This window comes from Colletes latitarsis, chromosome 10 (genome assembly GCF_051014445.1).
Source record: "Colletes latitarsis isolate SP2378_abdomen chromosome 10, iyColLati1, whole genome shotgun sequence".
NCBI lineage: Eukaryota > Metazoa > Arthropoda > Insecta > Hymenoptera > Colletidae > Colletes > Colletes latitarsis.
Genome location: NC_135143.1, coordinates 21,153,712 through 21,161,633, shown reverse-complemented (window position 1 = coordinate 21,161,633; position 7,922 = coordinate 21,153,712). Strand labels below are relative to the sequence as shown.

At 36.6% G+C, this 7,922-nt stretch overlaps 2 protein-coding genes across 2 annotated transcripts in view; one reads left to right on the top strand and one right to left on the bottom strand.

Annotated features, from left to right (window-relative positions):
* LOC143347066 (uncharacterized) overlaps positions 1-7,922 on the bottom strand; it is a 97,721-nt gene that overhangs the window by 49,476 nt on the left and 40,323 nt on the right. The gene's annotated exons all lie outside the window — the stretch shown is intronic.
* Positions 5,319-7,922, top strand: part of LOC143347068 (5'-3' exonuclease PLD3) — an 80,162-nt gene continuing 77,558 nt past the window's right edge. Inside the window, exons 1-2 of the mRNA XM_076775927.1 lie at positions 5,319-5,376; positions 5,510-5,620. The gene's annotated coding sequence lies outside the window, so the exon portion shown is untranslated. The remainder of the gene's footprint in view (positions 5,377-5,509; positions 5,621-7,922) is intronic.

The following is a 7,922-nucleotide window of genomic DNA, read 5'->3' as shown; positions in this document are numbered from 1 at the left end:
CAAGTACTACAACTACAGGCGACAACAGTGACATAATAGGAACATGGAATGATTCTCCATCCTCATACGAAGATGAAGATGAAGAACCATTTGATGCAGCCCACTCTTGCGACAGTTTGTCAGGGCCTCTTCGACTCCATCGAGTCTCTTCTTTCTTCGGCGGTCCTGCCAAAGCCTGAAACTTAAATCTACGCTCGAGACTCCGTGTAATACACAGTCATCCAACGATTCTACGAATCGTTATTGGACCAGGTGTGGAGAAACTCGAGCGGGACGAGCGCTTCGGGGATCCTACCGCGAACGAACGCGACCGCGAAGAGCGACTGTAAAGCCGCGCGATTCCAAGAACCGAAAGTAAAACCAAAACAAACGGAACAATCCGTTTGGATCGGCTAACGTTTCGATTCTCCAAATCGAACTGCAGGTATAGGACCTGTGGCAGTCCTGCCCTGACCCTACCTACTTACATCTAACACACATACCAGAAAGCAAGTTACCTACCTACCTAACCCTATATTTAAAAAATTGCAAAACTCATTCTCGCAAACATACGCTCCACGGTTCTCACACATAATATCCGGGCGCAAAAGCCTACACTAGAGAGGACGCCCCGGGGTTCCTCCGACACCCGAACATTCCACACAACATTCACACTCTAATGTGTACGTACCAATACCTGAAATCAACCGACAAAGGCTAGTGAACATTGCGTATTTCAAGTAACTTTCAAATAATAGAAGTTTTGATAAAATGATATTCTGCATTCTGCTGTTTAAAATCAAGAAATTAATTGCATCTACGTTTCATTAAATATTTTATGTTATTGCCTTTGAACATGCAAAATGTATGTGCAAGATGAAATTGAATTTTATTTGTAAATTATATTAAAGTTTTAAAACGACGCAAATCCACAGCCTAACCACACACACACACACATACATGTGAAATTGCGTCGCGCACGATACACTAGCGCAATGTCAGTCGCAAATAGATATTATTAAGAATTTTTAGAAACTAAGTCATCGTGCTCCTTGCCTTCGCTCACGCAAGTAGCACCTGGGCACTTGGGTGAGTTTAGGCAATGAACACGGAAAAGTATCCTGAAAATCCTCAACTAGAAAAAATGGTTACTGTAAGTACTAGCGCATAACGAAATAATATTTATATATTCTTTCTTATTTTATTACTTTTACTGGACTTTATATTTCTGATAAATAAAGAGAAAAATTTTAATATACAATAATAACGAAAAATATTATTAGTAAAGGAAATTATTCTGATTAAAATTGAATTTTCTAAGACGAATGGCTTTACAATAAAATAATTTACTTTGAAAATGTGAGGGAAAACTGTTGAAGCAAACTGATGAAAATATTTAACCCTAGAGCAATTCTCTTGTCAAAGCGTATTTTTTAAAGATGAAAGTAGTACATAATGCATGTGACTTTGACTCAAGAATTTACCCATCGCGAAACGTCTTTTTGTACATGAATTGTAACATCAAAGTTTTGAATAAGAAAAGACTTTAATGCCTTTGATAATAAATCATCAAATTATATGTTCATATGAAGCACGAACAATATAAAAAACAATTAATATTACAAGTCAAAGAATTTATTTTTATGTTCTGACAAATTTCACTTTATATAAAAAATCGCGGAGCACAAAAAGACCCTAGCCTGATCTATAAAATAAAACAATATACATATGTTCCTATTCACAGGTATAAAAAATACCCATGGTCACTTCTCGCCAAAAATACTACGTATACAACCGGGCACCCGTGTTGTTTCGGACCTTTCGCCCTACAACATGATTGGGGACCGGAGGGACAAGAATCACATGCGACTCACCAATCGTTGACTACGACGACGACGACGATGCTGCCCAGTGAAATACATCAGCCCGAGTTATCTGCATGGTCCTGCTGCTGGCCTCCAGGGTGTAAAGATGAAATCCATAGTCTGCAAAGCACAAGAAAACAATCATAATCTAATTACAGGTTTTTGATCATTTAAAAAATTTTAAATCGTCAACAAAATTTGAAAATATTATTATTTTCTAAAGGTGCATAGAATAAGTTAGGATGATACTTACGTTTTTTATTCGTAGACTTTCGTTCAATATAAATATATTTCTCTTCGGTGATGCACTGATTCTAACACCGGCGTCGAGTAATTTTAATTTTTAAAGGAAAGATGAAAAAAAAATATTAAAAAAATGATAAACTAACGCGACCGAAAATCAAAGTCGGCAAACAAGAGGCTCTACTGTCGCGATTTAGAAAGCAAAGAGCCACGATGCTCTGGAAAAAATATAAAAATGCGCAATATACACTGACTCGACCATCACGTGAGCCTAAAGTATAAACGAAACTCTACTCGAAACAACTGTGCTTCGAAAAACAATCAACTAATCTACGCAACAAACACTGATTCTACCGACCGCATTGCGCGCGGTCACTAAAATTTCTGAAAAAAGTACTGAAATAAGAAAGAAGAAATATTAAGTAATCACTCAGACATGTCTATTTATAGATTTAGTATTAAATTTGACCGATAAAACACAAAAATATGTAAACATTTTATAGGTACAAACTCACGTGTTGTAATGAAGGTGATTTCCCCAATATTCCATTTTCAATTCCTTCCATTTGCCATTTCCAAACATGGCGTCGATTGTATGCCGATAGCGTCCCTTCCAGTCGAACTCGACAGTCAAAATCTGTAACAGCAATAAAACACATATTACGATTCAATGCGTTAAAATAAATGTACCTATAACTTAATTAAACGTCCACTGAAACCGAAATATGGTCCATGAATTGTTAATTATGTTTACAGACTTCATAATTGACAACGATTATGTATGGAAAGAGCACGTACGAATCAAATCAAACATTTTTCGCGATTCCGATTGACTTAAACGTCAGACACGTGCTAATATTAAATGAAAGCATTAACAGACAGTAAAGGAAAGTACTACGAGCGATATGGAACATTAAGATGACAATAATTAAAAATTACGTACCTCATTAGATGCGAAGCCTGTCACTGCATCTCATCACACGAGTTTCCAGAGGACGAAAGACGGACAGGAACAGACGCGTCTCCCGCGCGGGGCAATGGGTGGGGAGCGGGGTGAGATGGTCACGTAGTCCAACGTCTCGACTCTCGGAAGAAAAGGTTAAACCTTATATCTCGAATAAATGAAAATAAACAAAATAAATAAATATAATAAATACAAAAAGATACCAGACTAACAATTAATTCATGATTTATTGTCTTTATATCCTTGTGACGTCACAATGAGTAACAGCCAATCACAGGCGCTGTTTCAAAATGTAATATCGATCTGTTAAGCGACTCGCAGGTAACTAGATCGATACAAATATATTAATTATAACTATAGAAACACATAACGTGTAAATATTAACTTTAATCGAAATTGCAATAAGATTCTCATATAAATGTTCTTTTTGTGTATAGTATATTTTCGAAAATTATTTGTATCAGTTTTCACTAGATTTACATAAAAATCTATCTTGATTTCGGGTCGATAACATTGGGCTTGTTTTATGGTAAGAAGTTGGTAGTACAGACATAAACGAAGTGTGAAATAGATGTCACAGGCGAACATTTTTTCGTAACACACGGATTAAGGGACAGGCAATGCATAGTGGAAATGTGTAAAGCGACTGTTTTTTGTGTCACGCGGACAAGAAATTCGATAGCCCAGCTGCAAGGTGAAGTCGAGAAGTCAGTCGTCCGCGAATATAAACGGAATCTAACCGAGCGTTGAAAAAACAACAAACGTATCAGATGACTGACCCTGGCTTACGAATGCTAGCAACGGTAAGAATAAAATTATTTTTACAAAATAATGGAGAATACAAAATTAATAGATACATACAAGCAATAAAATACGGCAGTATTTAGTGGAAGACTGAGTCCTATGACGCAAAGGAAAAACGTCGAGAAAAATGAATGTCTTTCTATATTCTATATATATTATTTGTTTATTCTTGTTGCATTCGCAAAATTTGTATAAAAAGCATTGATTAAAATAGTGATAATTAATGTATTTCAATCGATCTAGTTATTTTTATGTCGATTGACAGATCGATATTCGATGTTCAAGCAGCGCCTGTGATTGGCTGTTACTCATTGTGACGTCACAGGGATATAAAGACAATAAATCATTAATTAATTGTTAGTCTGATATCTATTTGTATTTATTATATTTATTTACTTTATTTATTTTCATTTATTCGAGATATAAGGTTTAACCTTTTCTTCCGAGAGTCGAGACGTTGGCTACGTGACCATCTCACCCCACTCCCCACCCATTGCCCCGCGCGAGAGACGCGTCTGTTCCTGTCCGTCTTTCGTCCTCTGGAAACTCGTGTGATGAGATGCAGTGACAGGCTTCGCATCTAATGAGGTACGTAATTTTTAATTATTGTCATCTTAATGTTCCATATCGCTCGTAGTACTTTCCTTTACTGTCTGTTAATGCTTTCATTTAATATTAGCACGTGTCTGACGTTTAAGTCAATCGGAATCGCGAAAAATGTTTGATTTGATTCGTACGTGCTCTTTCCATACATAATCGTTGTCAATTATGAAGTCTGTAAACATAATTAACAATTCATGGATCATATTTCGGTTTCAGTGGACGTTTAATTAAGTTATAGGTACATTTATTTTAACGCATTGAATCGTAATATGTGTTTTATTGCTGTTACAGATTTTGACTGTCGAGTTCGACTGGAAGGGACGCTATCGGCATACAATCGACGCCATGTTTGGAAATGGCAAATGGAAGGAATTGAAAATGGAATATTGGGGAAATCACCTTCATTACAACACGTGAGTTTGTACCTATATATGTTTACATATTTTTGTGTTTTTATCGGTCAAATTTAATACTAAATCTATAAATAGACATGTCTGAGTGATTACTTAATATTTCTTCTTTCTTATTTCAGTGTTTTTTTCAGAAATTTTAGTGACCGCGCGCAATGCGGTCGGTAGAATCAGTGTTTGTTGCGTAGATTAGTTGATTGTTTTTCGAAGCACAGTTGCTTCGAGTAGAGTTTCGTTTATACTTTAGGCTCACGCGATGGTCGAGTCAGTGTATATTGCGCATTTTTATATTTTTTCCAGAGCATCGTGGCTCTTTGCTTTCTAAATCGCAACAGTAGAGCCTCTTGTTTGCCGACTTTGATTTTCGGTCGCGTTAGTTTATCATTTTTTTAATATTTTTTTTTCATCTTTCCTTTAAAAATTAAAATTACTCGACGCCGGTGTTAGAATCAGTGCATCACCGAAGAGAAATATATTTATATTGAACGAAAGTCTACGAATAAAAAACGTAAGTATCATCCTAACTTATTCTATGCACCTTTAGAAAATAATAATATTTTCAAATTTTGTTGACGATTTAAAATTTTTTAAATGATCAAAAACCTGTAATTAGATTATGATTGTTTTCTTGTGCTTTACAGACTATGGATTTCATCTTTACACCCTGGAGGCCAGCAGCAGGACCACGCAGATAACTCGGGCTGATGTATTTCACTGGGCAGCATCGTCGTCGTCGTCGTAGTCAACGATTGGTGAGTCGCATGTGATTTTTGTCCTTCCGGTCCCCAATCATGTTGTAGGGCGAAAGGTCCGAAACAACACGGGTGCCCGGTTGTATACGTAGTATTTTTGGCGAGTAGTGACCATGGGTATTTTTTATACCCGTGAATAGGAACATATGTATATTGTTTTATTTTATAGATCAGGCTAGGGTCTTTTTGTGCTCCGCGATTTTTTATATAAAGTGAAATTTGTCAGAACATAAAAATAAATTCTTTGACTTGTAATATTAATTGTTTTTTATATTGTTCGTGCTTCATATGAACATATAATTTGATGATTTATTATCAAAGGCATTAAAGTCTTTTCTTATTCAAAACTTTGATGTTACAATTCATGTACAAAAAGACGTTTCGCGATGGGTAAATTCTTGAGTCAAAGTCACATGCATTATGTACTACTTTCATCTTTAAAAAATACGCTTTGACAAGAGAATTGCTCAAGGGTTAAATATTTTCATCAGTTTGCTTCAATAGTTTTTCCTCACATTTTCAAAGTAAATTATTTTATTGTAAAGCCATTCGTCTTAGAAAATTCAATTTTAATCAGAATAATTTCCTTTACTAATAATATTTTTCGTTATTATTGTATATTAAAATTTTGCTCTTTATTTATTAGAAATATAAAGTCCAGTAAAAGAAATAAAATAAGAAAGAATATATAAATACTATTTCGTTATGCGCTAGTACTTACAGTAACCATTTTTTCTAGTTGAGGATTTTCAGGATACTTTTCCGTGTTCATTGCCTAAACTCAGCCAAGTGCCCAGGTGCTACTTGCGTGAGCGAAGGCAACGAGCCCGATGACTTAGTTTCTAAAAATTCTTAATAATATCTATTTGCGACTGACATTGCGCTAGTGTATCGTGCGCGACGCAATTTCACATGTATGTGTGTGTGTGTGTGGTTAGGCTGTGGATTTGCGTCGTTTTAAAACTTTAATATAATTTACAAATAAAATTCAATTTCATCTTGCACATACATTTTGCATGTTCAAAGGCAATAACATAAAATATTTAATGAAACGTAGATGCAATTAATTTCTTAATTTTAAACGGCAGAATGCAGAATATCATTTTATCAAAACTTCTATTATTTGAAAGTTACTTGAAATACGCAATGTTCACTAGCCTTTGTCGGTTGATTTCAGGTATTGGTACGTACACATTAGAGTGTGAATGTTGTGTGGAATGTTCGGGTGTCGGAGGAACCCCGGGGCGTCCTCTCTAGTGTAGGCTTTTGCGCCCGGATATTATGTGTGAGAACCGTGGAGCGTATGTTTGCGAGAATGAGTTTTGCAATTTTTTAAATATAGGGTTAGGTAGGTAGGTAACTTGCTTTCTGGTATGTGTGTTAGATGTAAGTAGGTAGGGTCAGGGCAGGACTGCCACAGGTCCTGTACCTGTAGTTCGATTTGGAGAATCGAAACGTTAGCCGATCCAATCGGATTGTTCCGTTTGTTTTGGTTTTACTTTCGGTTCTTGGAATCGCGCGGCTTTACAGTCGCTCTTCGCGGTCGCGTTCGTTCGCGGTAGGATCCCCGAAACGCTCGTCCCGCTCGAGTTTCTCCACACCTGGTCCGATAACGATTCGTAGAATCGTTGGATGACTGTGTATTACACGGAGTCTCGAGCGTAGATTTAAGTTTCAGGCTTTGGCAGGACCGCCGAAGAAGGAAGAGACTCGATGGAGTCGAAGAGGCCCTGACAAACTGTCGCAAGAGTGGGCCGCATCAAATGGTTCTTCATCTTCATCTTCGGATGAGGATGGAGAGTCATTCCATGTTCCTATTATGTCACTGTTGTCGCCTGTAGTTGTAGTTAGTTTATTTTTCTGGCTGGCTCACGTATGCATGTACTTCGTACACCATACATGCTAGTCATCAGGGCAACTCACGGTTTTGATATACATAGAGTTGCGAATATGAAATAATCGCGTTTGCTTGTAGAGTTGCGAATCACTGTTTTTCGTGTTTCCTTTTCAGGTTAGCGTTGCGAATTCCATACGCGATTGCTTTTATTGTTATTTAAGAATAGCATTGCGAATTAACTGATCGGTTTGCTCTTAGCGTTGCGAATTACTATTTTTCGCGTTTACTTTTCAGGGTAGTGTTGCGAATAATCACCATTCGCAGTTGCTTTTATTGTTATAAATCGCGTTTTGAGTTTTTATATTCTAAATTAGCGTTGCGATCTTGACCTGTCGCGTTTTTTATTAATTAGAGTTGCGATTCAATGCCCAAAACGCTGGCCAAAACGCTAGCCACTGCACTAGG